Here is a 27,061-nt window from a genome sequence, read left to right on the forward strand (position 1 = left end):
AAGTGGCCAACAGGTAAATGAAAAGATGCTCAACATCGCTAATGATTAGTGAAATGCACATAAAACCACAATGAGATATCACCTCACACCTATTAGGATGGCTACTATTAAAACAACAACAACAACAACAGAAAATAACAAGTGCTGGTGAGCATGTGGAGAAATTGGAATTCTTGTGTACTGGTGGTGAGAATGTAAAATGGTGCAGCCACTGTGGAAAATAGTATGGCAGTTCCTCAAAAACTTAAACATAGAATTACTGTATGATCCAGTATATACCCAAAATAAATGAACCAGCATCTCAAAGAGATATTTATACATTCATGTTCACAGAAGCATTATTTGCAATAGCCAAAAGATGAAAGTAACCCAAGTGTCCATTGATGGGTGAATGGTTAAAGAAAATGTGGTATATACATACAATGAAATATTATTCAGCCTTAAAAAGGAAGGAAATTCTGGGGCTTCCCTGGTGGCACAGTGGTTAAGAATCCGCCTGCCAATGCAGGGGACATGGGTTTGAGCCCTGGTCTGGGAAGATCCCACATGCCGCAGAGCAACTAAGCCCGTTCGCCACAAGTACTGAGCCTGCGCTCTAGAGCCCGCGTGCTACAACTACTGAAGCCTGTGTGCCTAGAGCCCGTGCTCCGCAACAAGAGAAGCCACCGCAATAAGAATCCCATGCACCGCAACGAAGAGTAGCCCCCGCTCGCTGCAACTAGAGAAAGCCCACGCGCAGCAACGAAGACCCAACACAGCCCAAAATAAGTAACTAAATACATAAAAATTTAAAAAAAAAAAGAGGAAATTCTGACACCTGCTACAACATGGATGAACCTTGAGGACATTATGCTGAGTGAAATAAACCCATCACAAAAGGACAAACACTGTGTGATTCCACTTACATTAGGTTCCTAGGAGTCATTCACAGAAAGTGAAATACAGAAAGTTAAATCGTGGGTGCCAGGGGCTGGAGGGGAGGGGAGAATGGGGAGTTAGTGTTTAATAGGTACAGGTTTCAGTTTTGCATGATGAAAAGTGTTCTAAGGATGGATGGTAGTAATGGTAGCACAACAAAGTCAGTAAACTTTTTTTAAAAATAAATTTTTTTATCTATTTTTGGCTGAGTTGGGTCTTCGTTGCTGTGTGTGGGCTTTCTCTAGTTGCAGTGAGCAGGGGCTACTCTTTGTTGTGGTGCGTGGGCTTCTCATTGTAGTGGCTTCTCTTATTGCAGAGCATGGGCTCTAGGCGCACAGGCTTCAGTAGTTGTGGCACATGGGCTCAGTAGTTGTGGCTCGCGGGCTCTAGAGCACAGGCTCAGTAGTTGTGGTGCACGGGCTTAGTTGCTCCACGGCAGGTGGGATCTTCCCAGACCAGGGATCGAACCCATCTCCCCTGCATTGGCAGGCAGATTCTTAACCACTGCACCACCAGGGAAGTCAGTAAACTTAATGACACTGAACTGTACATCTAAAAATGGTTAAGGTGGTAAACGTCATATCATGTGTATTTTACCATTTAAAAAAAAACATAGTTACAAGGACAAAGAACTTGCTGCCAGACAGACTGAACAACTTTTATAGTTTGGCCAGAGAACAGCTAGAGTGAAAAAATAGAACACCCAAAGGAAGTAAAGATTTATAAATCCTGAGGAAAAATAAAATTTATTGTAAAACTCTAAGGTAAATTTATGTAGAAAATGTAGCAGAAAATCAGGAAAATGAAGTATTGCAGTGGGGAGGGGAGGGAAAGGATAAATTAGGAGTTTGGGATTAACATATACACACTACTATTTATAAAATAAACAACGAGGACCTACTGTACAGCACAGGGAGCTATACTCAGTATTTTGTAGTAACCTGTAAGGGAAAAGAATCTGAAATGGAATATATATATATATATATCTGAATCAGCTGTACACCTGAAACTAACACAGCATTGTAAATCAACTATACTTCAATAAAAACAAAAACAAAAAAAAGTATTACTAAATCTGCATCACTAGACATGGGCCCCCTCTGCTATTCTAGAAATTCTGAGAAAGATTACCTTCCCCTGACATACTCCTCCAACCTTCTCATTGATGCCTTAAATTTCAGTCTTGGAGGTTTATAACTTTGGCTTAAAGCCTTTCCCTCTGTCCTAACCATGATGCTAAGTTCAGAACTACAGTACAAAAGCCTAGTCAACATTTTCCACCAGTTCTTCAAACCAACATATCCAAAAGTATTATCTTATCCTCCTCAGAATTCGCTCCTTCAGACCTTAGCAGTTCTGCCAGTAGCTCCCCTATTCCCTCCAAACCCCGCAGTAATTTTCCCTCCTCCACCTCCCTTGCCCTAACAGGCACTTGGCCGTCTGGTCCTGGCATTTCCCTTCCCTGCCATTTCCATCTCTTCTGCTCATCCCCATTGTCACGACCCTTTGTCTCATCATCCCTAGATTGCTGTAACAGAATCCAAATGGGCTCAGCCCCTCCCTGTCCCATAGTGGGAAGACTAAACACAGCCTACAGCAGCAGGAAAGCAGGACAGAAGGAAGAAAGGACGAGAGGGAGGGAAACAATATTGGAAAATTTTCAATAACTTGAAAATAAAATCAAAGGATGCATCATGAGAAAAATATAAAAGCTACCTTGCTTAACAAATGCCATTCCTCAAACACAATCCTTGTACACATATATTTCACACTTTTCCCCCCAATTTTCAGAAGATAGTCATGGATACTTCCTAGTAGTCTAGTCAGACGCTAGTCTATGAATCACTGTAATTAAAGAAAGCCTGTAAGAATCAATCTGAATATAATAACATAATGTATTGAGTCTGAGATATTTTTTATCAAAAAATGTTCTCCAAGAATTACCAGCCTTTTAGAGGCCAGGGTATCTTAAGAGGTTATAATACAAAGGTTATTGTTTAATAATAATTTTACAGGTTCTGATTTAAATGTGCTCTCTGTATCACTGGATCCTTAGGTAAGACTTGAGGGAAAGGGAGTCTCAGCTCAGTATAAGAAAGACATCAACAACAATAGTGTCAGGAGTTCCCTGGTGGCCTAGCGGTTAGGATTCTGGGCTTTCACTGCCATGACCCAGGTTCAATCCCTGGTCAGGGAACTGAGATCTTGCAAGCCGCGCGGTGTGGCCAAAAAATAAAATAAAATAATAAAATACAAAAAAAAAAAAAAAGCACCCCCAAAACAACAACAATAGTGTCTACAACAGAACAGGCAGAATCAGAGGAAAGTAAGCTGGGAGTGGGGGGATGAGTATTTGTTGGGAAATTGTAGGACCGACTTAAACATGCATTAGTGGAGAAAAGTAAAGGAACTCCTTGATCAATGGTTTCTCAAACTAGCCAGTCATCAGAATCACTTGAAGAGAATGTTACAGTTCAGATTCCTTGGCCTCACTCATAGAAATTCTAATTTAGCAGGTTTGAGATGGAGCCCTGGCACATATATTTTTACAGAAATCCTCAGAAGACTCTAACATAAAGCCAGCTTTGGGACCCACTACCCTATGTTGGTTTCTCAAACTGGAGAAACCATGATCTCCCCGAAATATGTCCATAGATTGCATCCCTCATCCTGGGATCCGCAGACCTCATTTTAAGAAATATTGCACCTAATCACCCTGCATTTGTGATTTTATTTTGGCAGAATTATTTTATTCAGCTATAGAGCTAAACCTGTATGTTTTTCCAGCCTAACACTCTTAGCTTTATTCTGTACAGCTGTATATATAGGTGGCCAAGCTGTGCGGCACGTGGGATCTCAGGCCCGCGACCAGATATTGAACCTGTGCCCCCTGCAGTGGAAGCATAGAGCCTTAACCACTGCCCTGCCAGGGAAGTCCCGACACAGCTGTATTCTTCATAGTGAACATATTCACTATATTTGTAACCCAAGCTCATAGCTGGAGAAACCAGTTTGAGAAACGTTGTATTAGAAATTGTCTAAAGACCCTGAGATTTAACAATGTGGTAACTGGAGTTTCTGATTTGGGCTCAATTAATTCCTAAAGAAAGTTCTTAGGGGGGAAAAAAAAAAATTAGGACTGTGCGTGGGAGTACAGGTGGGGGGCAGGGAAGGGAGCAGGTAACATATTAGTCCTTGAGGACAGAATCTGTGGCTTTTAAAAGCCCTTTCGCCAGGGCCTGGAGCAGGATCTGGCATAGTAGGCAGTCAACAGATACTTAGGAAGGAAGGAAGGAAGGAAGGAAGGGAGGGAGGGAGGGAGGGAGATTATGTTTGTCATAACCAGATCCTTTGCCTGTATTTGTGGCTTAGCAAGCCATATAAAAAAAACCTATAAAAAGCCATTTTTGAGATAATCAAGGAAATTTGAATAGGGTTTGAGTATTGCATGTTATTAATTTATTGAAAATCTTATTAATATTAGTTTATTTTTTTTAGATGCTACTAATTTACTATGACTTTTGCTAGATGCAATCATGGCATAGTGATTTATTAGCGACGTAAAAGGTCCTTTCCAGTGAGAGATGTATACTGAAGAATTTATGAGTGAAATTTCAGGATGTCTCAAGCAATAGATGAAACAAAATTCACAAATCGTTGCTAATTGTTGAAGATGAGTGGTTTGTATTCAGGGGTTTGTTACAGCATACATTGTGTTAGTCGTTCTCTGTCCCTGTTTGTAACAAAAGGTAAACAGCCTCTTTCCTGAGAGAAACCGGTCTTCTTGTCCTAAGGCATGTGTATGTAATGAATTAACTTTGCTCCTAGTAACCAGATCAAAGCATTTCTGTGTGGTCCCTGTGGTTCCTCCTCAACGACTGAGAACATTTTAGAGAGAAGTAAAACCCGTAATCCAGAGGGGATGCCCCGTTAGGAAACAGGAAAGCACAGTCAGGGCTTACCTAATCTTTCTTTGCCTCAGCTCGTGCACGTGTGAAATGGGGACAATAATACCCACCTTATAAGTGGCTGAGATGAACTGCCTGCCCTTCTTGTTGTCCTGGACAATTGACTGTGCACTGTCTGAACGTGGTGGCTTCTGCCCAAGGCCAAAGCAGGGGATGAGGGAAGAGGAAGCATTGGAAGCAATGGTTGTGGCACACACCTCTGGACACAGCCCACAAGGACCTGCTTTCCTATCCTGACCCCATGACCCTTTAGCTGTGTGATTCTGGGCAATGACTTAACCTCTCTTAACATCAACTGCTTCTCCCGTGAAACAGAGATGGTATCACCCAACGTGCTGTTGGGAAGACTGAAGCACTGTAGGTAATGGGTCTGGTGGTCTGCATGGTATACAGCAGATGCTCAATAAGTTAGTGATACAGGCAGGAAAAGCCTCTCATGGCTGCTCTCCCACCATGGCCACTCAGACCTCACAGGATTCTTTGCACCTTGGATTTTAGAGGCTGATAACTGGTTTCTGTAAGGTGAGGTCAGGGCAGAGAAGACCCAGGGAAGGGTTGGTAAGCTGCTCAAAAGACACCTTCCATAAGGGCTGATGGTGGGGTTTTAGGTGAGGGAGATGAGAAGGAGAATGCTTGCAAGAGAGGCAAGGGGAATTTCTGGAGCAAATAGTGAGGGAAAGGAGGGCAGAGGTATGCTCCAAGGAACACACGGAGAACTGGCATTACCTGTGAATATGAACATCTCCTATAAATAGAGAAGAAAGTTAGATAGTGCTTATTATATGCCGATGATTATTCAAGGTGCTTTATGTATGTTAATTCACGCAAGCCTCTCAGCAACCTCTGAGGTGTGTACTATTACCATCTCCATTTTACATGTGCGTGAAATGAGACAAAGAGCAGTTAAGTAACTTGCTTAAGGTCCCCCAGCTGGTAAGTGGTGGGGCTGGGTCACACCAGGCAGGCTTATTTTAACGTCCTTCCACCAAACCATGAAACTGATTGTGACTGTGCACCCCTGTGTTGAGGATGTCACAAAAAGTCAGGGTTACCACATCTTGCTTGATCTTTCTTCCCCTGAAAATTGGGTCACCCTAACAGTCCCTGGTTTACTCAACCAGGGCACTTTCAGTCTCCAGCATCTTTTTTTTTTTTTTCCTCTTGGCTTGTCCATTGTCTGTTCTCAGATGGGATGTCCTCTCTGTTCCCATAGAGCAGTCAGGGTTCAATTAGAGAAAAAAACACCACCACTAGGAGTGATATATAACATTATAAGCACTAAATAATTTTGTGAGCTAAACAGCCTATGTACTGGGGCCTGAAGTCTCCAGGGCAGGTATTCCAGAAGTGAAGATGAAGATGGATATGAAGTGGGGGAGATCAAGGACAAACTGGAACGCACAAGCATGAAGCTGGAACCAAAGGACAGACTGGAACTCACATGTGTCTTTCAAAAAGCCTCCAAGTTCAAGGGAGTGGGTGTCCTATAGGAAAAGCCAGAGCCCTCCACTGTGGAATTAACCACACACCTGGCTCGGAAGTCAGATGCTGAAGGAGGCTCCCACGGGGATTGGAGGGGCAGTGAGCTCAGTGCTGCCCACACCACCGAGTTGAGCCAGGAGCTTGGGCTGCGACGGTGCCTCACACCCCAAACCAGTCTCCAGAGAAGGAATATGGCTGCTGTTTCACTTCTGCCCTCCAAATTCCACCCCAGATGTCTCTTGCGGCCCATGCCAACCTGGAACTGTGCAGGGAAGGGAATTTGGGGAAGCGTTAGTTCCAGTTTAACTAAATTGCTACAATGAGGGTCACCCTACTTTTGCCGGGGATGCCCCATCATTCTTTCTCTGGCTGTCAAGCTGAGGGGAAAAAAAATATCTGCTGCCCAGGCAATTTCTTCTTTTTAACATTTACTTTATGTTTTGTTTTAGAGTAAAAGTGGAATTATTCTCTGCTGCCAGCCTCTGCTCTGAACCCCTGGGTGTGTCCTCTGCTTCTCTTCAGAACCACCGACACCCTCTGCCCTTGGGGCTCTTCTCTCCAGAAGTAGGTCGTTATCCTAATCAAGACAGTCACCAGTGGTTTGATGAGTTTGGGAAATGAAGCTAATTTTTTTAGGGTCTTAATTATATAATTGCTATGTTCCAAAAAATATATATATATTTTTTTAAGTCTCGGAAAGTGTCTTTTGAATATGCCATAATTATATGAAGTAACATAAACGACAGTGTAATATGATCTACCATACTGATTTCCAGGGTAGGTATAGGCACAGAGTTGCTTTTATTTAAATATTCTAACAATTAGAGGTAGCATAGCCTAGGTGAGTGGTTGTCACACTTTGGCCTGTGGCATAATCCTCTGGAGGGCTGGTTAAAACTCTGCTGGTTCCCATCGCCAGAATTTCTGGTTCAAAAGGTCTGGGGTTGGCTTCCCTGGTGGTGCAGTGGTTAAGAATCCTCCTGCCAATGCAGGGGATGCGGGTTCGAGCCCTGGTCCAGGAAGATCCCACATGCCGCGGAGCAACTAAGCCCGTGGGCCACAACTACTGGGCCTGCGCCCTAGAGCCCACGAGCCACAACTACTGAGCCTGTGTGCCACAACTACTGAAGCCCATGTGCCTAGAGCTGTGCTCTGCAATAAGAGAAGCCACTGCAATGAGAAGCCCTCGCACTGCAACAAAGAGTAGCCCCCGCTCACTGCAGCTAGAGAAAGCCCGCGTGCAGCAACAAAGGCTCAACGCAGCCAAAAAAAAAAAAAGGTAGGTCTGGGGTAGGGCCCAGGAACTTGCAATTCTATTGAGTTTCCAGGTAATGATGGTGCTGCTGGTCTAGGGGCCACACTTTGAGAACCACTGGTCTTGTGGTTAAGGTCACAGGCTTCTAGGCCAAACATCATGGGCTGGACTCCCAATTCACCATCTGTTTGCTGTGTGACCTTGAGCAAATTACTCAATATCTCCATGCCTCAGTTTCTTTATCTGTGAAATGAGGATAATAATGACACTTACCTTTGGGGGTTATTGTGAGGTTTAAATAAATTAATCCACATAATGTATGGATACTTTATTTTTTTATTTTGTAATTTATTTATTTTGGGGTGTGTTGAGTCTTCATTGCTGCGTGCGAGCTTTCTCTAGTTGCGGCGAGTGGGGGCCACTCTTTGTTGCAGTGCGTGGACTTATTGCAGTGGCTTCTCTTGTTGTGGAGCACGGGCTCTAGGCAAGCGGGCTTCAGCAGTTGTGGCACGCGGGCTCAGTAGTTGTGGCTCGCTGGCTCTAGAGCGCAGGCTCAGTAGTTGCAGCACACAGGCTTACTTGCTCCGCGGCATGTGGGATCTTCCCGGACCAGGGCTCGAACCCGTGTCCCCAGCATTGGCAGGCGGATTCTTAACCACTGTGCCACCAGGGAAGTCCGTATGGATACTTTATGCATCTATAAAATACTTTTATCCACATAAAATATGGATACAGCACACAGTAAATATCAAATGTTTGCCATTATTTTAATTCAGAATGTTTTGTGAGTCAGTGATTACATAGCAAATGCATATTATAAAATATTCCAGATCCACAGATCTTTTACACTCACAAAGGCTGAGTCTAGAAAAAATGGAAGTTTTAAATTTAATTTCTAAGTAATCGGTTGTGGACTTCCCTGGCAGTCCAGTGGTTAAGACTCCGTGCTGCCAATGCAGGGGGCTCGGGTTCGATCCCTGGTCAGTGGAACTAAGATCCCACATGCCACGGGGCCAAAAGATTAAAAAAAAAAAAAAAAAGTAATCAGTTGTGAAATTGTCATGTCTCTTCCTATTTGTCCCTTAGTATTTCTCTAATGATCACGGAGCTTGGAAATACCCAGCAAATGCGTTAGGAAAAAAGAGAAATATAGCAAATGCCAGCTCTTTTACAAAACATTATCATTTAAGGGAAAAGGTAGCATTATGGCAAAGTTTGAGTTCAATTTCCTAGTTGACCACAGGGTGGCAGCACTACACGGGATTTTGCAGAAGAGTAGTCTTGCTCAAAGTCGACTCCCGCATACCCTCTGCACGAGGCTGCCCTCTTGGACTCTGAACTCCACTTCCAGGATCTCAGTCCCTTTCTTATCCTTGTTTAGGCTTTAGACCATCCGTGGACCGAGCCCCATTCCTGTTGGGGACTCGAGGGTTAATTCACGGGTTAGAAAAACGGAGTTTCACTGCAAGACTAACCTGATTTGTAATTCGGAACAGCTCCCTGTGCGACTCTGAGCCTCAGTTCCCCTTGTGTAAACTAAGACAGTGGAATAGGGGCTCTCCGCGGTCATCAGCCCAGGGTTCCCAGTTCCGAATCAGGCTTGTAGGAGGTGTCCACAGCAGGCAAGTGGGTTCACAGTCCCCGGTGATTTCTGGCTGCAGCAATCCAGGACCCGCCACTGTGTGCCAGAGACCAGCACGACGCCCTCCGGAGCGTCCTGTTTAGGGCCTAAGAAATGTAAAACGTTGTGTGCTACATTAAAGCAAACCAGGATGTATCAGGAGATTCCGTGGAAAGTCATGTCAATTTTTAACGTAAAGCGGATTACTTCAATGAGATTACATGCCTCAGAAGACTTTTTCAGGGACCGCCTGTCCACTCTCTTCTGCCTTTAGGGTTACCTCGGTGGAGCCTGTCGCTTTGAGCAAGTGTTTTTGTTTAACTGATGCCTAAAGGGTTTTGCTGAACTGAAACTTCTTTCGGAGAAGGATGCTCTGGCGCCCTCTGGTGACTTATCCCAAGTAATGCATCACTCGCCTTAGAACGCCTTGCTTTCAACTTCTTACACCAAATAATCCAGTTTTTGCCGTCTGAGTCCTATGTTAGCCTGCTTCTGGATTATTACTTTTACTGCTAACTCTATGAACCACACCCCCGCCAAGTATGGTTATGAGATTCCGTGTTGAAAATATAGACTCCAGGCGAGCTTAGAGCGGAAGGACGAATAAACTAACCTGGCAGGAGCGCCAAGTCTTTGACGTTGGCTCATTTCATAGGAAAAGAACATGCCTTAGGAGAGACGGTTGTCAGTCCCAGCGGGGAGAGGGAGTGTCTGTGACGAGCCTCATTTTCTGTGCTTACGGTCCAGGAAGCTGGCTCTCTGGAATCCCCCTGCCCTTTCCTCTACCTCCCATCTCCTTGGCTCATGCGGTATGACTTGGTGGCCACCCAATTCCTCGCAGGCTGGCCCCTCTTGGGACCCTGACTCTATCCTAGCGCTCCTGGCTAGCGAGGGGCCAGATCCTGATCCTTGTGCCTGGAAATGTTGCTAGAAATACCGTATTTCTCCAGGGACCAACTGCATCAGGATCCCCTGGGATGCTGCTTACATCCAGACTCCTTGGGTCCAGCCCCGGACTTGCTGCATTAGAATCTCTGAAAGTAGAGATGAGAATTATGCATTTTAAACAAGATCCCTGGGTGACTGTTAGGGAAGCCAAGATTTAGAAATTGATTCATAGACGTGTGACTTCACAGACATGATGATGATCACGATACCCTCTGTCCACATAACAAGTGTCTGCGTTTCTGCTACCACTTCCCCACCCCACCGCCAATATGATTGTACACCTTCTTAGATATGAGCACCAGCCAGGGTGCACAAGCATGAACCTCCTGGCTTCCGTCCCAGGAAGCACATCATAGAGTAAGTTTTCTACCTCTTTCCTGAACCCCCTTTTTCATCAATCAGGTTAGCGTTTCTGACCAAGACTCTTTGCTGAGCAACCTTAAATTATACCCCTAACATTAAAGTTAAAATGTCAAGGATTAAGAAGTCGATCCTCTATGTGGTACATATATACAATGGAATACTACTCAGCCATAAAAAAGAACAAAATAATGCCATTTGCAGCAACATGGATGGACCTAGAGATTATCATACTAAGTGAAGTAAGTCAGAAAGAGAAAGGCAAATAGCATATGAAGATTCTTTCTTATACATAAACCAAAATAGGCTTCCCTGAGACAGCTTTCTATGAGAATAAATGAGCCATGGTTAATAACCTGATAGCAACACATTTATGCCATTTATTTAGTCGATTCCCTATTGCTATTTAGTCTGTTTTCAGGTTTCTAAAATGTGTATTATGATAATCATCCTTATGTTTAAATCTTTACACACATGCTAAATAATTTCTTTTGGATAAATTCTTACTAATATAATCTTTTAAGCTTTTGACACTGTTCTGTATTACATGAACAACATTGGGTATTATAATTTTTAAGATCTTTGTAATTCTTATAAGATGGTAATTTTGTTAAAAATTTTACATTAAAATGGTTTAAAATAAGTTTAAAATGGTAATTTATTGTTTTCTTTTGCTTTATTTAGTGTTAGTATATTTTAACTTTGTTTATTTAGAACTTAACTTCATCTCAAGCTCCCTTTCTGTTGATGGTAGGAATTAAACAGAATTCAAATGTTAGTTCCTATGTGCATGTTTTCTTCTAGAGGTGATCTATGCATTTTCCACACAAATGTACCATATAATACACATTTTTCTGTGCCTTTCATTTTCGTATTTATTCTGTTTTTAAAAAGGAAAATCCTAGGCTGGCTTTTTAAAAATATTTAATTGGCTGCACCGGGTCTTAGTTGTGCATGAGGGATCTTCGTTGCCATGTGCAAGATCTTCAAGGGCCTGGGGATCTAGTTCCCCGACCAGGGATCGAACCCGGGGCCCCTGCATTGGGACTGTAGAGTCTTAACCACTGGACCGCCAGGGAAGTCCCTAGGCTGACTTTGTAAAAAGTCCTCCTTCACAAATGTCACTGATTATCTTAGTCTTGTAATAAACACAGGAATCCACTTTAAGCAGCAATTTAGTTTCCTTTTTGTTTTTCATTTCACCCTTCTTTCCTTTATTTCCACTTGTCTTTTCTCCGGATGGAAGAGTAAGCAGTCAGATCCTGAGTGTCCCGGTACCCCCGGTGGACAAGTTTGCTCACCCCTGCATCTTGTGAGCTGGAAACAGTGGGCATGAAGGCCCTGGGCCAGGCTGCAGAATCTCTCCACTAAGACCTGATGGTGGAGGCAACAGGTAAGAAATGACTGAATTCTTCTTCTTGTAAGAAGTCCCAGCCTCTCCTCCTCAACCCCCCAGGTTCATTCCTTTCTTTTATCTCTCTATCTCAGTTTAACAATGCTTTACATATAACTGGCACTATATAAACACTTGTTGAGTGAATGAATGAATAAATGTAAATATCAATGGGTGAATGCTAACCCTGGAAATATCTGGTTAGGCTTGTTAAAGCAACACCAAAGATCTTCATCTGTGTGAATGACTTACCATGAATGGCCAGTGATAGGGTAGCACAAATACCATTGGGATACCATAAAATCATATATTGTTAGAGCTGGAAGGGGCCCTTGAGCTTTTCATGTCCCAAGGTGCCCAACTGATGAATACCATCAGAATTTAGCTGGCAGATGTATTTACTTAGCTTGTCTAGTCTTGCTGCTGATGTTGGTTTTCACCGTTGAATTAGTTACCAACCTATAAATACTGGAAGACTTCATAAAAAGCGTTTTAAACTGGAAGGTCTGGCACTGCTAGGTCCGCAGCTACACACACCACCCCGGGCTGAGTCGCTGCTGCCCTATTTTAGCTGGGATGTGTTCTGTTCATCGAGGGAGCCCCCAGCTGTTCACAGTGCACCTGACACACACACAGGACTTGTCCCGCCCTGGCAGAGGCTGCACTTGTGATGCCTAGCCTAGCCCAATGCCGATGTAGATGAGGAAACTGAAGCCCACTGAATTTACCTCCCTAAACAGTTTGCTTGATTTTAGCCTCATCCCTGCAGCACTATCTTCCATCTACTGCCAGAGTAAGCTCCGGAAAATACAAATTTGACTAGGGTCCCACCCCTGCTTACATCCTTCGGTGGCCTCTACTAGATCTAAAGATCCCAATCTTCTTATCATGGATTATGAGACCTTTCAGTGGAAAGCCTGCTCTGACAACTTTAACTCAGACAACTCTGACTCACCGGCCACACCAGGTATCTTCACGTTCCTCTACTCTGCCATGTCCTCTTGTGCCTCAGGGTCTCCATATCCGTTGTTCCCTTTTCCTAGAAGGCTCCTCCCTATCTGTTTATGTGTCTGACAATTCATTCATATTCAGTACTTAGCACAGGCACCTGTGATTCTCCCCGGTGAATCCTTCCACCCTCACTTCATCGTCTCTGCCATGCGACACAGTTCACAGTCCTCTTTATAGCTCCTGGAACAGTTTATTATGACTTCCTCACTAGACTGTGTGCTCCTTGAGGAAAGGAACCACAAATCATTCATTTTTATCTTCATTATTTATCCCAGTGCTCAATAAATGTTGAATGAATGAATGACAGCCTTGCTCCAGGTGACTTTGTTAGTGACATAGCTGTGAGACGCTATGGTCTTCCCCTGATTTCCTGTAGGGTTATGACCAGGAGTCCTTTGCAAACGGAAGAGAGTGTAGGGACAAGCTTCACTCTTCCCATATTACCAGACTGTCTCAGGAACCTTAGTCTTCAGTGTTTGTTGATTTTATTCCTCCTCTTTCTTCTATACATATTGTATACCTCATCTTGGCTTCAGCTTCTCACTTAAAAATTGACTCCCAAACATCCATTTGACTCCAGATAATTAACACAAGCTAATCATGGAAATTCTATACTCCTTGCCAGTGGGTTCATAAATGGTTTGTGGCCAAAACCTGGCCAGTGAGACGTGAGGAGAATCCTGCTGGATGGAAGATAGCCCTGAGACATTGTCTGCCATCCTAAAGAAAAGCCATGAGAACAGATGTCTCCTCCCTTTATCATCTGGACATTGTCATTTCAGAATTTGATGTATAGAAGTGCTAAAAATATCTTGCCATGAGCCTGAAAATGAAGCCTATATCAAGGATGACAGAAAGATGGGAAAAACCTGGAATGAAGGTATCACTGAACAAATGGATTAACCAACCCTGATTCTTATTACCGAATGAGGGTATATTGTTTACTTGTTTTTAAAATTTTTTATTTATTTATTTATTTTTGGCTGCCTTGGGTCTTCATTACTATGCGCGGGCTTTCTCTAGTTGCAGCGAGTGGGGGCTACTCTTCATTGCGGTGCATGGGCTTCTCATTGCGGTGGCTCCTCTTGTTGCGGAGCATGGGCTCTAGGTGCGTGGGCTTCAGTAGTTGTGACTCAAGGGCTCTAGAGCGCAGGCTCAGTAGTTGTGGCTCACGGGCTTAGTTACTCCGTGGCACGTGGGATCTTCCTGGGCCAGGGCTTGAACCAGTGTTCCCTGCACTGGCAGGTGGATTCTTAACCACTGTGCCACCAGGGAAGTCCCTGATGGTATACTGTTAATTGCTACGTTAGATAATAAACTTCCTTCCTGTTAAGCCAGTTTAAGTCTTGTTTCTATACTTTAATTTGGAACCAAAATATGTTACCTGATGTAGTTCTTCAGTTCCCACTATCATTCCTAAAATAACTACATATAATCCTCAACTTTCTAATCCCCTTTTTAGCCTGTGAATAGCTTAACTAAAGCTTTGGATGATCTAAAACTGAGCACCGAGGAGGAACCAAGATGGCGGAGTAGAAGGACGTGCTCTCACTCCCTCTTGCGAGAGCACCAGAATCACAACTAGCTGCTGGACAATCATCGACAGGAAGACACTGGAACTCACCAAAAAAGATACCCCACATCCAAAGACAAAGGAGAAGCCACAATGAGACGGTAGGAGGGGCGCAACCACAGCAAAATCAAATCCCATAACTGGCGGGTGGGTGACTCACAAACTGGAGAACACTTATACCACAGAAGTCCACCCACTGGAGTGAAGGTTCTGAGCCACACGTCAGGCTTCCCAACCTGGGGGTCCCGCAAGGGGAGAAGGAATTCCCAGAGAATCAGACTTTGAAGGCTAGCAGGATTTGGTTGCAGGACTTTGACACGACAAGGGGAAACAGAGACTCCACTCTTGGAAGGCACACACAAAGTAGTATGCGCATCGGGACCCAGGGGAAGGAGCAGTGACTCCAGGGGAGACTGAACCAGACCTACCTGCTAGTGTTGGAGGGTCTCCTGCAGAGGCGGGTGGTGGCTGTGGCTCACCGTGGGGACAAGGAAACTGGCAGCAGAAGTTCTGGGAAGTACTCCTTGGTGTGAGTGAGCCCTCCCAGACCCCACCATTAGCCCCAGCAAAGAGCCCAGGTAGGCTGCAGTGTTGGGTTGCCTCAGGCCAAACAACCAGCAGGGAGGGAACCCAGCCCCACCCATCAGCAGTCAAGTGGATTAAAGTTTTACTGAGCTCTGCCCACCAGAGCAACAGTCAGCTCTACCCACCACCAGTCCCTCCCATCAAGCCTCTTAGATAGCCTCATCCACCAGAGGGCAGACAGCAGAAGCAAGAAGAACTACAATCCTGCAGCCTGTGGAACAGAAACCACATTCACAGAAAGATAGACAAGATGAAAAGGCAGAGGGCTATGTACCAGATGAAGGAACAAGATAAAACCACAGAAAAAAAACTAAATGAAGTGGAGATAGACAACCCTCCAGAAAAAGAATTCAGAATACTGTTAGATGAGGTGATCCAGGACCTCGGAAATAAGAATGGAGGCAAAGGATCGAGAAGATGCAAAAAATGTTTAACAAAGACCTAGAAGAATTAAGAAAAAAACAAAACAGAGATGAACAGTACAAATAACTGAAATGAAAACTACACTGGAAGGAAGAATCAATAGCAGAATAACTGAGGCAGAAGAACAGATAAGTGACCTGGAAGACAGAATGGTGGAATTCACTGCTGCGGAACAGAATAAAGAAAAAAGAATGAAAAGAAATGAAGACAGCCTAAGAGACCTCTGGGACAACATTAAATGCAACAACATTCACATTATAGGGGTCCCAGAAGGAGAGAAGAGAGAGGAAAGCACCAGAGAGAAATATTTGAAGCGATTGTAGGCGAAGAACTTCCCTAACATGGGAAAGTAAATAGCCACCAAGTCCAGGAAGCGCAGAGAGTCCCATACAGGATAAACCCAAGGAGAAACAGCCGAAGGACACATAGTAATCAAATTGGCAAATTTAAGACAAAGAAAAGTTATTGAAAGCAGCAAGGGAAAAAAACGACAAATAACATACAAGGGAACTCCCATAAGGTTAACTGCTGATTTCTCAGCAGAAACTTCTACAAGCAGAGGGAGTGGCATGATATACTTAAAGTGATGAAAGGGAAAACCTACAACCAAGATTACTCTACAAGGATCTCATTCAGATTCGATGGAGAAATCAAAAGCTTTACAGACAAGCAAAAGCTAAGAGAATTCAGCACCACCAAACCAGCTCTACAACAAATGCTAAAGGAACTTCTCTAAGTGGGAAACACAAGAGAAGAAAAGAACCCTACAAAACAAACCCAAAAACAATTAGAAAAATGGTCATAGGGAACATACATATCGATAATTACTTTAAACGTGAATGGATTAAATGCTCCAACCAAAGACACAGGCTTGCTGAATAGATACAAACACAAGACCCATATATATGCTGTCTACAAGAGACCCACTTCAGACCTAGGGACACATACAGACTGAAAGTGAGGGGATGGAAAAAGATATTCCATGCAAATGGAAATCAAAAGAAAGCTGGAGTAGCTATAGTCATATCAGATAAAACAGACTTTAAAATAAAGAATGTTACAAGAGACAAGGAAGGACACTAAGTAATGATCAAGGGATCAATCCAAGAAGAAGATATAACAATTATAAATATATATGCACCCAACATAGGAGCAGCTCAATACATAAGGCAACTGCTAACAGCTATAAAAGAGGAAATCGACAGTAACACAATAACAGTGGGGGACTTTAACACCTCACTTACACCAATGGACAGATCATCCAAAATGAAAATAAATAAGGAAACACAAGCTTTAAATGACACAATAGACCTGATAGATTTAATTGATATTTATAGGACATTCCATCCAAAAACAGCAGATTACACTTTCTTCTCAAGTCTGCACGGAACATTCTCCAGGATAGATCACATCTTGGGTCACAAATCAAGCCTCAGTAAATTTAAGAAAATTGAAATCATATCAAGCATCTTTTCTGACCACAATGCTATGAGGTTAGAAATGAATTACAGGGAAAAAAACGTAAAAAACACAAACACATGGAGGCTAAACAATACGTTACTAAATAATCAAGAGATCACTGAAGAAATCAAAGAGGAAATCAAAAAATACCTAGAGACAAATGACAATGAAAACACGACGATCCAAAACCTATGGGATACAGCAAAAGCAGTTCTAAGAGGGAAGTTTATAGCTATACAAGCCTACCTCAAGAAACAAGAAAAATCTCAAATAAACAATCTAACCTTACACCTAAAGGAACTACAGAAAGAAGAACAAACAAAACCCAAAGTTAGCAGAAGGAAAGAAATCATAAAGATCAGAGCAGAAATAAATGAAATAGAAACAAAGAAAACAATAACAAAGATCAATAAAACTAAAAGCTGGTTCTTTGAGAAGATAAACAAAATTGATAAACCATTAGCCAGACTCATCAAGAAAAAGAGGGAGAGGACTCAAATCAATAAAATTAGAAATGAAAAAGGAGAAGTTCCAATAGACACCGCAGAAATACAAAGCATCCTAAGAGACTACTACAAGCAACTCTATGCCAATAAAATGGACAACCTGGAAGAAATGGACAAATTCTTAGAAAGGTATAACCTTCCAAGACTGAACCAGGAAGAAATAGAAAATATGAACAGACCAATCACAAGTAATGAAATTGAAACTGTGATTTAAAATCTTCCAACAAACCAAAGTCCAGGACCAGATGGATTCACAGGTGAATTCTATCAAACATTTAGAGAAGAGCTAACACTCATCCTTCTCAAACTCTTCCAAAAAATTGCAGAGGAAGGAACACTCCCAAACTCATTCTATGAGGCCACCATCACCCTGATACCAAAACCAGACAAAGATACTACAAAAAAAGAAAATTACAGACGAATATCACTGATGAATATAGATGCAAAAATCCTCAACAAAATACTAGCAAACAGAATCCAACAACACATTAAAAGGATCATACACCATGATCAAGTGGGATTTATCCCAGGGATGTAAGGATTCTTCAATATACACAAATCAATCAATGTGATACACCATATTAACAAATTGAAGAATAAAAACCATATGATCATCTCAATACATGCAGAAAAAGCTTCTGACAAAATTCAACACCCATTTATGATGAAAACTCTCCAGAAAGTGGGCATAGAGGGAACCTACCTCAACATAATAAAGGCCATATATGACAAACCCACAGCAAACACCATTCTCAATGGTGAAAAACTGAAAGCATTTCCTCTAAGATCAGGAACGAGACAAGGATGTCCACTCTCACCACTATTATTCAACATTGTTTTGGAAGTCCTAGCCACGGCAATCAGAGAAGAAAAAGAAATAAAAGGAATACAAATGGGAAAAGAAGAAGTAAAACTGTCACTGTTTGCAGGTGACATGGTACTATACATAGAGAATCCTAAAAATGCCACCAGAAAACTACTAGAGCTAATCAATGAATTTGGTACAGTTTCAGGATACAAAATTAATGCACAGAAATCTCTCGCATTCCTATACACTAATGATGAAATATCTGAAAGAGAAATTATGGAAACACTCCCATTTACCACTGCAACAAAAAGAATAAAATGCCTAGGAATAAACCTACCTAGGGAGACAAAAGACCTGTATGCAGAAAACTATAAGACACTGATGAAAGAAATTAAAGATGATACCAACAGATGGAGAGATATACCATGTTCTTGGATTGGAAGAATCAATATTGTGAAAATGACTCTACTACCCAAAGCAATCTACAGATTCAATGCAATCCCTATCAAATTACCAATGGCATTTTTTACGGAACTAGAACAAATCATCTTAAAATTTGTATGGAGACACAAAAGACCCCGAATAGCCAAAGCAGTCTTGAGGGAAAAAAGCGGAGCTGGAGGAATCAGACTCCCTGACTTCAGACTATACTACAAAGCTACAGTAATCAAGACAATATGGTACTGGCACAAAAACAGAAACATAGATCAATGGAACAAGATAGAAAGCCCAGAGATAAACCCACACACCTATGGTCAACTAATCTATGACAAAGGAGGCAAAGATATACAATGGAGAAAAGACAGTCTCTTCAATAAGTGGTGCTGGGAAAACTGGACATCTACATGTAAAAGAATGAAATTAGAACACTCCCTGACACCATACACAAAAATAAACTCAAAATGGATTTGAGACCTAAATGTAAGACCGGACACTATAAAACTCTTAGAGGAAAACATAGGAAGAACACTCTTTGACATAAATCACAGCAAGATCTTTTTTGATCCACCTCCTAGAGTAATGGAAATAAAAACAAAATTAAACAAATGGGACCTAATGAAACTTAAGAGCTTTTGCACAGCAAAGGAAACCATAAACAAGACGAAAAGACAACCCTCAGAATGGGAGAAAATATTTGCAAACGAATCAACGGACAAAGGATTAATCTCCAAAATATATAAACAGCTCATTCAGCTCAATATTAAAGAAACAAACAACCCAATCCAAAAATGGCAGAGACCTAAATAGATATTTATCCAAAGAGACATACAGATGGCCAAGAAGCACATGAAAGCTGCTCAACATCACTAATTATTAGAGAAATGCAAATCGAAACTACAATGAGGTTATCACCTCACACCAGTTAGAATGGGCATCATCAGAAATCTAAAAACAACAATGCTGGAGAGGGTGTGGAGAAAAGGGAACCATCTTGCACTGTTGGTGGGAATGTAATTGATACAGCCACTATGGAAAACAGTATGGAGGTTCCTTAAAAAACTAAAAATAGAATTACCATATGATCCAGCATCCCACTACTGGGCATATACCCAGAGAAAACCATAATTCAAAAAGACACATGCACCCCAATGTTCATTGCAGCACTATTTACAATAGCCAGGTCATGGAAGCAACCTAAATGCCCATCGACAGACGAATGGATAAAGAAGTCGTGGTACATATATACAATGGACTATTACTCAGCCATAAAAAGGAACAAAATTGAGTCATTTGTTGAGACGTGGATGGATCTAAAGACTGTCATACAGAGTGAAGTAAAGTCAGAAAGAGAAAAACAAATATCGTATATTAACGCATGTATGTGGAACCTAGAAAAATGGTACAGATGAACCGGTTTGTAGGGCAGAAGTTGAGACATAGATGTAGAGAACAAACGTATGGACACCAAGGGGGGAAAACTGCTGTGGGGTGGGGATGGTGGTGTGCTGAATTGGGGGATTGGGATTGACATGTATACACTGATGTGTATAAAACTGATGACTAATGAGAACATGCAGTATAAACAAACAAACAAAGAAACAAAAAAACAACTAATACTAAACTTTCTTTGGGTTATTTGTATGGAAATATGTTAATATAAATGTTTCAGACATTACATGAAATTTCTAAAAATCTTATATGTTCTGGTATAATGTTATAAGTCATAATTCTAGATATTACTTTAAAATGTATATCTCAGAAATAACTAAATTTCCTTGTCAATTGCATTATTATGAACTTTCATCAAATATTTAACCGTGGTCATTTTTAAGTCTTTTGTCATTACAGACAGTTCTGGGTGTACTCTGATGCTTTTGCAAAAATGTTCCTATAAAAGGGTTTCATCTTCAAGGGATTCATGGAAAAGACTCTGACAAGTACAGCTTTCTGGTAACTGACTATACTGCTGAACTGAATGAATAAGCATTTTCAGAACTCTAATGGAAAACTGATGAATTCATAAAAGTGCTAACAAAAGATCAAGATAAAAAAATTAATTACATGGGACTGAGTGAACTGATGAGGATGATTATAATTTTTGTGACTTTCTGTTTGAATAAAAAAATATCCCACAAGGACTCAGAGGCAATAAATATACAAATCAATTTTCACTGCAAAGTAAAGGAGCTGTTACAGTGGAGGATTACTGGACTGAATGTCAATATTATGACATAGTGTGATTGTGTTTCGTGTTTGGTAATTGCAATCATTGCTGCTTTTGTTGTGGTCATCCATTTACAATGCTTGGTGTCAGTTTATTTATCTCTTGTAAAAATAAAATACAGTGTGTGTGTGTGTGTGTGTGTGTGTGTGTGTGTGTGTGGAAAAAATAAATAAATAAATAAATAAAATTGAGCACCATAAACGGGGAAGTGACATGAAAAGGAATTCTTTAAGTATTTGTTTTCTTTGTATCAGTTCTACACATGGCTCTTAATTATTAATAAAGCATATCTTAGAGGGCGCCACGGGTGAGCCTCACTTCATTATTCCCTACTGTGGGCCACGCTGTCAGTTTCTCTTCAGGCTTCAGCCACAGTTTTTCCTTCCTAACTCCACCCAGATTTTAAGAATAAGAATACCATCCTCCTTATAGTCACAGTACCCCCAGTTCTAAGAATAAGGCTGATTCTTCCATGGATAATCCCACTGCCCCTTGTCAATGATCAGTTATGAGTGATCCCATGACTGAATGCCGGCCAGGGAGACATGAGGGGAAGTCTATTAGGCTTCTGGGAAAACTTCCCTCATTCCTAAGAGAGAAGTCATCCTTTTTCCTCTCATTTCCCTGTGGCAATGTTGATACTGGAATTGCTGCTGCTATTTTATTATGAGCTTGAGAATAAAGCCAACACCAAGGATTTCAGAAGAGAAAGATGAAAAGAATCCAGGTCCTTGACGGCACATTGAACTGTTCAGTTGACCAATGCTGAAGCACTCCCCATCTTAGTTGAAACCTTTTGTAGTGCAAGATAATGCATTTTCTTAGTTTTAAGCCAATTTGATTTAGACTTTCTGACATTTGCTCTTAAAACATCCACATGATACATCTCCAAAATGTGGAAGATGTCTTGCACTTAACCACTTATTACTTTCCTCATAGCCCTAAGTTATTTTTGCATATTTTGTTTGCTGGTTGAAAATCGACTTTTCATTAAGCATCTGACATGTGGGTGATGTGACTTGAAAAGGATATTTCAGGAATCAGCTATTGTTCAGTTCTCCTTTCCAACACAAATCAAATGGTACATAATTGTATTAGACAGGATAGGATAGGCTATGATGCAGTAACAAACCCTAAATCTCAGCGACTTGGCATATATTAGACCAAAGCTCTTCTCCATCTGGTGACTCAAGAATCCAGCTTTATTCTATGCAGAAATGCCTGCCTTCTCAATCTCGGGCTCCCAAGGTCACCATGGCAGGGAATATAGTACAGGGAGACAGCACACCAGCTATTAAATATCTCCATCCAGAAGTGACACACATCACTTACATTCACATTTCTTTGGCAAGAACTGGATACACATCTTGCCATCTTTAATAAAGGGACTATATAAAAGATGATGGAAGTGATCCTGTGCCAGCTCCAAGCTTTGAACCTTAAGAAGGTCTGGCAGCCTCTGCTTTTGCAATTTGGGGATCCCTCGAGTCACCAGGTCCAGCTACTCTTCTGGCGGGACCACGTAGGAAGACCCTCTGGAGGGGCCACACGGAGAGGGCGAGGCTCTAGGACTACTTGGGGGGTGAGAGAAGTCTCATCTTCTCAGAACTTCAGCTGAGCCCAGTCTTCCTGCTGCCTTCACCCAGGGGCCAGACATGAGAGTCAGGACATCTTGGACATTCCAGCCCCCGCTGGCAGGTGACTGCAGCTTTATGAGAGACTATTCATGAGACCAGCAGAAGAGCCATTCAGCTGAGCTTTAGTCAACTCACAGAACCAAGGAAGATAATAAAATGGTGGTTGTTCTAAGTCACTAAGGTTTGTGACATAACTAATATGGCCACCAGGCAGCAACCCCCCCCCCCCCAGAGAGGGAGCCTGGGGATAAACATTGCAACCTCACTCTTCTCTCTCCCTCTGATCTCCTTATAGGTGCTCCCCATAAATTGAACCTAATTGGAAGCAGAGGGCAAGGGAAGCTTTGATGTTATCCATAAAGGTCAGCCTCTCACGGCACAGATCAGGGGAGAGAAGAATGGAGACTGGATCTGGAGAGGTGGAACAGAAGCTATTCAGTAGGGTTCACCCCCTGCCCCCTGCAGCATCAACTCTTGATCTCTGTGCAGGTGAAATTTTGTCTCCCCATCATGGGAGATACTCAAAGTCCTTCAGCTTCCATATTACCATAGGGAAATGTTTATTCAGTCATAGTCCCAACTGAACCTAAAATATCAGCCAATACTAGAGCTTTTTATTTTTTTTGGCCATGTTGTGAGACATGCGAGATCTTAATTCCCCGACCAGGGATCGAACCCGTGCCCCCGGCCGTGGAAGGGTGGAGTCTTAACCACTGGACCGCCAGGGAAGTCCCGACTCTAGCATATTTCATATCAGGTGGCTAGGACAAGGGGGAAAGGGATGTGGAAAAATAATTAATTGATATGTAAAACATAGCTATGACCATCCCTGCTTCTGTGACTGGTCATGAGGTCTAAGCAGGTGGTAATTACAGCTGCATTCTTCCAGATTAGCTTCATGTTTGTCTTATCCTCTGATACACGTCAGCTGGATGGGATCCTTTACCAGTAGGGTGACTCAACCTTCTTTCCCGTGGGGTTTCAGTTCTTAGTGGTTTTGCTTTATTGCGCCGCTACAGTTTCCCATTGACTAGGATAGTTGGCCAGTTGAGTACTACGAGGCCCCCAGTGAATCCTCTGGGCTCCAAACATAGTTCTCTGCCTTCCTTGTGTAGCAGCAACCCAATTTCTCCCTGGTAATCAGGATCAGTGACCCGGCCAGCACAGTAGCCTCATTCTCTGCATTCCTCCCTTGGGCACTAGGATCTCTAAGGGAGGCTAAGGTCACATAGACGGAAAGCAAAAATTCTTCACGTGTACGGTGTAACAGGGAGAAGGGACACTCTCGTCTTTGACCCTTGGTGCCCATGCATCCTGGCTAGGAAGAAGAAGGCACCATAAATTGACCACCGGTTAAAAGCACACCTCGAGTTGTAAATCGGCAGCCCAACCTCACGGGGTGGTGCCTCCCAGCTGGTGTCTGGACTGAACCATCAGCAAGCCACTCCAGCTACTACAAGCCAAACCAGCTACTCCTGCGTAATGGGGCACGTGGTAAGGTCAGCGAAGTCCACAGATGCTGAGGGCAGCGCTCTACTTTCTGCCATAAAATGCGTCCCCTCGTCTCAGGCAATGCTGTGTGGGATATGAGACCGGGCACACCATTTCTATTTTATAAGAAATCTGCTGTGCACGTCCAAATTTTGATGTTTTGGTAGAGCACATACCGCTGAGTTTATTATGGGCAGTTTGGGTCACAGGTGTCTGTCAGGGCCTAGTTATCCAGGAGTTTTGTTTTGTTTTTCAGTGCATAATAGTTGATGGCCTTTTAGGAGCTGAGTCCTTCCATTGAGGGATGCAGCTGAGTTCTTAGAAGGGCGCTGGAGGAATAAATATCCTAACCTCCCTCTTCTTCCTCTCTCTGAGCTCCTTGGTTTGTCATGGGCTGAACCCAAATGGAATCCAGAGAACAGGGGGTTCACTGGTGATTGTAGACCATATAGGTCACCCTCCCAGGGCACAAAGCAGGGTGGAGAAGGGTGGACGGTGGATCTAGAGAGGCAAATGGAAGATATCCCGCACGTCGGGTGAGTATAGTAAAGGGAGACACAAAGGAATTAAGAATGAAGTGAGGGACTTCCCTGGTGGTCCAGTGGTTAAGACTCCGCACTCCCAATGCAGGGGGCCCAGGTTCGATCCCTGGTCAGGGAACTAGATCCTGCCTGTGGCAAAGAAGATCCCATGTGCCGCAACTAAGACCCAGCACAGCCAAATAAATAAATAAATAGTAAAAAAAAAAAAAAAAAAAAAAAATGAAGTGAAAGGTAACATTTAAGCTGGGTAGGGGGAGTGATGAGGACATGGGAAGAGGGGGACAGCAGTGAGAAAGATGCAGGATCTTATAACTACAGGTCCAATGGGGGTTACAGATTATTTAAGTGGGAATACTAGGGCAAGTTGGGAAGACAGAAGGTGTCTGTCAGAGAAGGGCACTGCTTAAAATAAAACTCCTGTGTGAAATACTGGTCATGATAAGGTTTAGAATAGCCCTGTCCAGTAGAACTTTCTGTGATGATGGACATGATCTATATCTGTGCTGTCCAGTTCTGTAGCCACTCGCCACATGTGGCTATTAAGCACTTAAAATGTGGCTAGTGTGAGGACTTCCCTGGTGGTCCAGTGGCTAAGACTCCACGCTCCCAATGCAGGGGGCCCAGCTTCAATCCCTGGTCAGGGAACTAAGACCCTGCCTGTGGCAAAGAAGATCCCGTATGCTGCGACTAAGACCCGGCACAGCCAAATAAATAAATAAGTATTTTATAAAAATGTGGCTAGTGTGACTGAGAAAATGAATTTTAGATTTTATTTCATTGTAATTAATTAATTTTAATTTTGATAGCCAAATGGGGCTAGTGACTACTGAATTGGATAGTACAGATCTAGCGTGTGATCACGTCAGCTGCTTTATTGGGAGGTGCAATCTAAGGGCAGCAAAGAATGACGGAAAAAAGGGAGAAGCAAATACATGTGGTGAGTTACGGAGCTGGTCACAGCCTCACAGGAAAACACACCGGTCACACAGGACATCTCTGGAGGTGCCACGTGGCAGTGCTGTGGGAGCAGCCCATCAAGGGGAGGAAGGAGGATACACTTGTTTGCTGACTTCTTCCCATCTCCAAGGGTGCCCCACAGGGTGTTAATTACTCCACACTTCTGGGTTGTGCTGGGAAAGCAGCGCTTCATCTAATCTGGAAGCTGTGCGAGGAGCCAGTCAGTGGGTCACTTTGGACCTGGGTGCTGAAGCTGCTGCTTCCTGAGTGGGCATGAGGGACCTCAGGCCAATGCCATGCTTTCACCCCCAGGGAGTCTGAGTCACCTGGGGCATTAGGAGATGAGGTGAGCTCCACTGAGCAAGAGGCCAAGGTCAGGAGGTAGGGTCAGGGGGAGCCAAGTGAGTCTGGAGTAGTGTATGAACTCAGTCTGGTATATTGTGAGTGACCTTGGGCAGGTCAGCTAAGCACTTCAAATCTTAGCTCCCTTTTTTTGTATAACGGTAACAGGACCTACCTCGTATGCTGGTTCATATTATTCATACACATTACCCAGTATTATTTACAAGAGCTTTGTAACAATAGGTGAGACAGCCATCATTCTTGCCATTTCACAGATGTGGAAACTGAGGCTAAGAGAGAGTAAATGAAAATACTTACAAATGCTATAGCCAGAGTCCCTCTGACTCAACCTCTTACTCTTTCCACCCTGTCACATGTCCCCTTGAGATTTCATCCGAGGACTGAATTTCAAAACCCTAAGAGAGAGGATTCAAACATGAAAGTGAGTTAAAAGTTATACACGGGGGCAGATATTATAAAGGGTAAAATGTGTGTCAACGACATGATTTTATAAAGTAAAGCATACTTTGAAATCAGTTTACGAGTATAGTTTTATTTATTTTTAATTTTTTTTCTTTTTTTTAATTGGAGTACAGTTGCTTTACACTGCTGTGTCAGTTTCTGCTGTACAGCAAAGTGAATCAGCCATACGTATACATATATCCCCTCTTTTTTGGATTTCCTTCCCACAAGCATAGCTTTAGAAGCACTCCGAAAAAATGTTTGTTTTGAACGAAGTTATTTCTGTTGAATCGTAGTGATCTGTTGAAGCACAAAACATAAGACCCACTCTTCCGAACAATTTTCAGAGGACGCAGTCTCATTTGCCAGGCGAGCGCAGCAGGAGAGCTGCTATCATTGAGACCACACATGCTCTGACTTGTCAAGACCTACCTTCGTGTTTCCCCCTGCCAAGTAACAGGCTCAACTATCATGATCTCTAATCCCTTGGACGCAGCTGCCCGTCAGACTGTTAGAGCCCAAGCCACACAGCTTTCACTGACAGCAAACCTCTTTCCGATCTGAGTTCCGAGGAAAAGAACGCAAGATGGAGGGATTAATTGAGCAAAGACCCTCCAGACAATATGAGTAAAACTTAATGATGAAAATGAGAT

General features: G+C 42.7%; 1 long non-coding RNA gene and 1 other non-coding gene across 4 annotated transcripts in view; one reads left to right on the top strand and one right to left on the bottom strand.

The window, feature by feature from the left end:
- Positions 1–27,061, bottom strand: part of LOC118901246 — a 50,968-nt gene that overhangs the window by 145 nt on the left and 23,762 nt on the right. For 2 of the 3 annotated variants that reach the window (XR_005021312.1, XR_005021310.1), the window contains 3 exons: positions 26,265–26,362; positions 10,182–10,278; positions 9,099–9,351 (listed from right to left, as the gene is read on the bottom strand). This is a non-coding gene — a long non-coding RNA (uncharacterized LOC118901246). Of the gene's footprint in view, positions 1–6,861; positions 6,946–9,098; positions 9,352–10,181; positions 10,279–26,264; positions 26,363–27,061 lie in introns of those variants that run through there. The other variant, XR_005021311.1, reaches the window with a different exon arrangement.
- TRNAG-CCC lies at positions 24,693–24,765 on the top strand. Its single transcript has one exon. It is a non-coding gene; the product is annotated as a tRNA-Gly (tRNA).

Source organism: Balaenoptera musculus, chromosome 9 (assembly GCF_009873245.2).
Source record: "Balaenoptera musculus isolate JJ_BM4_2016_0621 chromosome 9, mBalMus1.pri.v3, whole genome shotgun sequence".
In the NCBI taxonomy this organism is placed as follows: domain Eukaryota; kingdom Metazoa; phylum Chordata; class Mammalia; order Artiodactyla; family Balaenopteridae; genus Balaenoptera; species Balaenoptera musculus.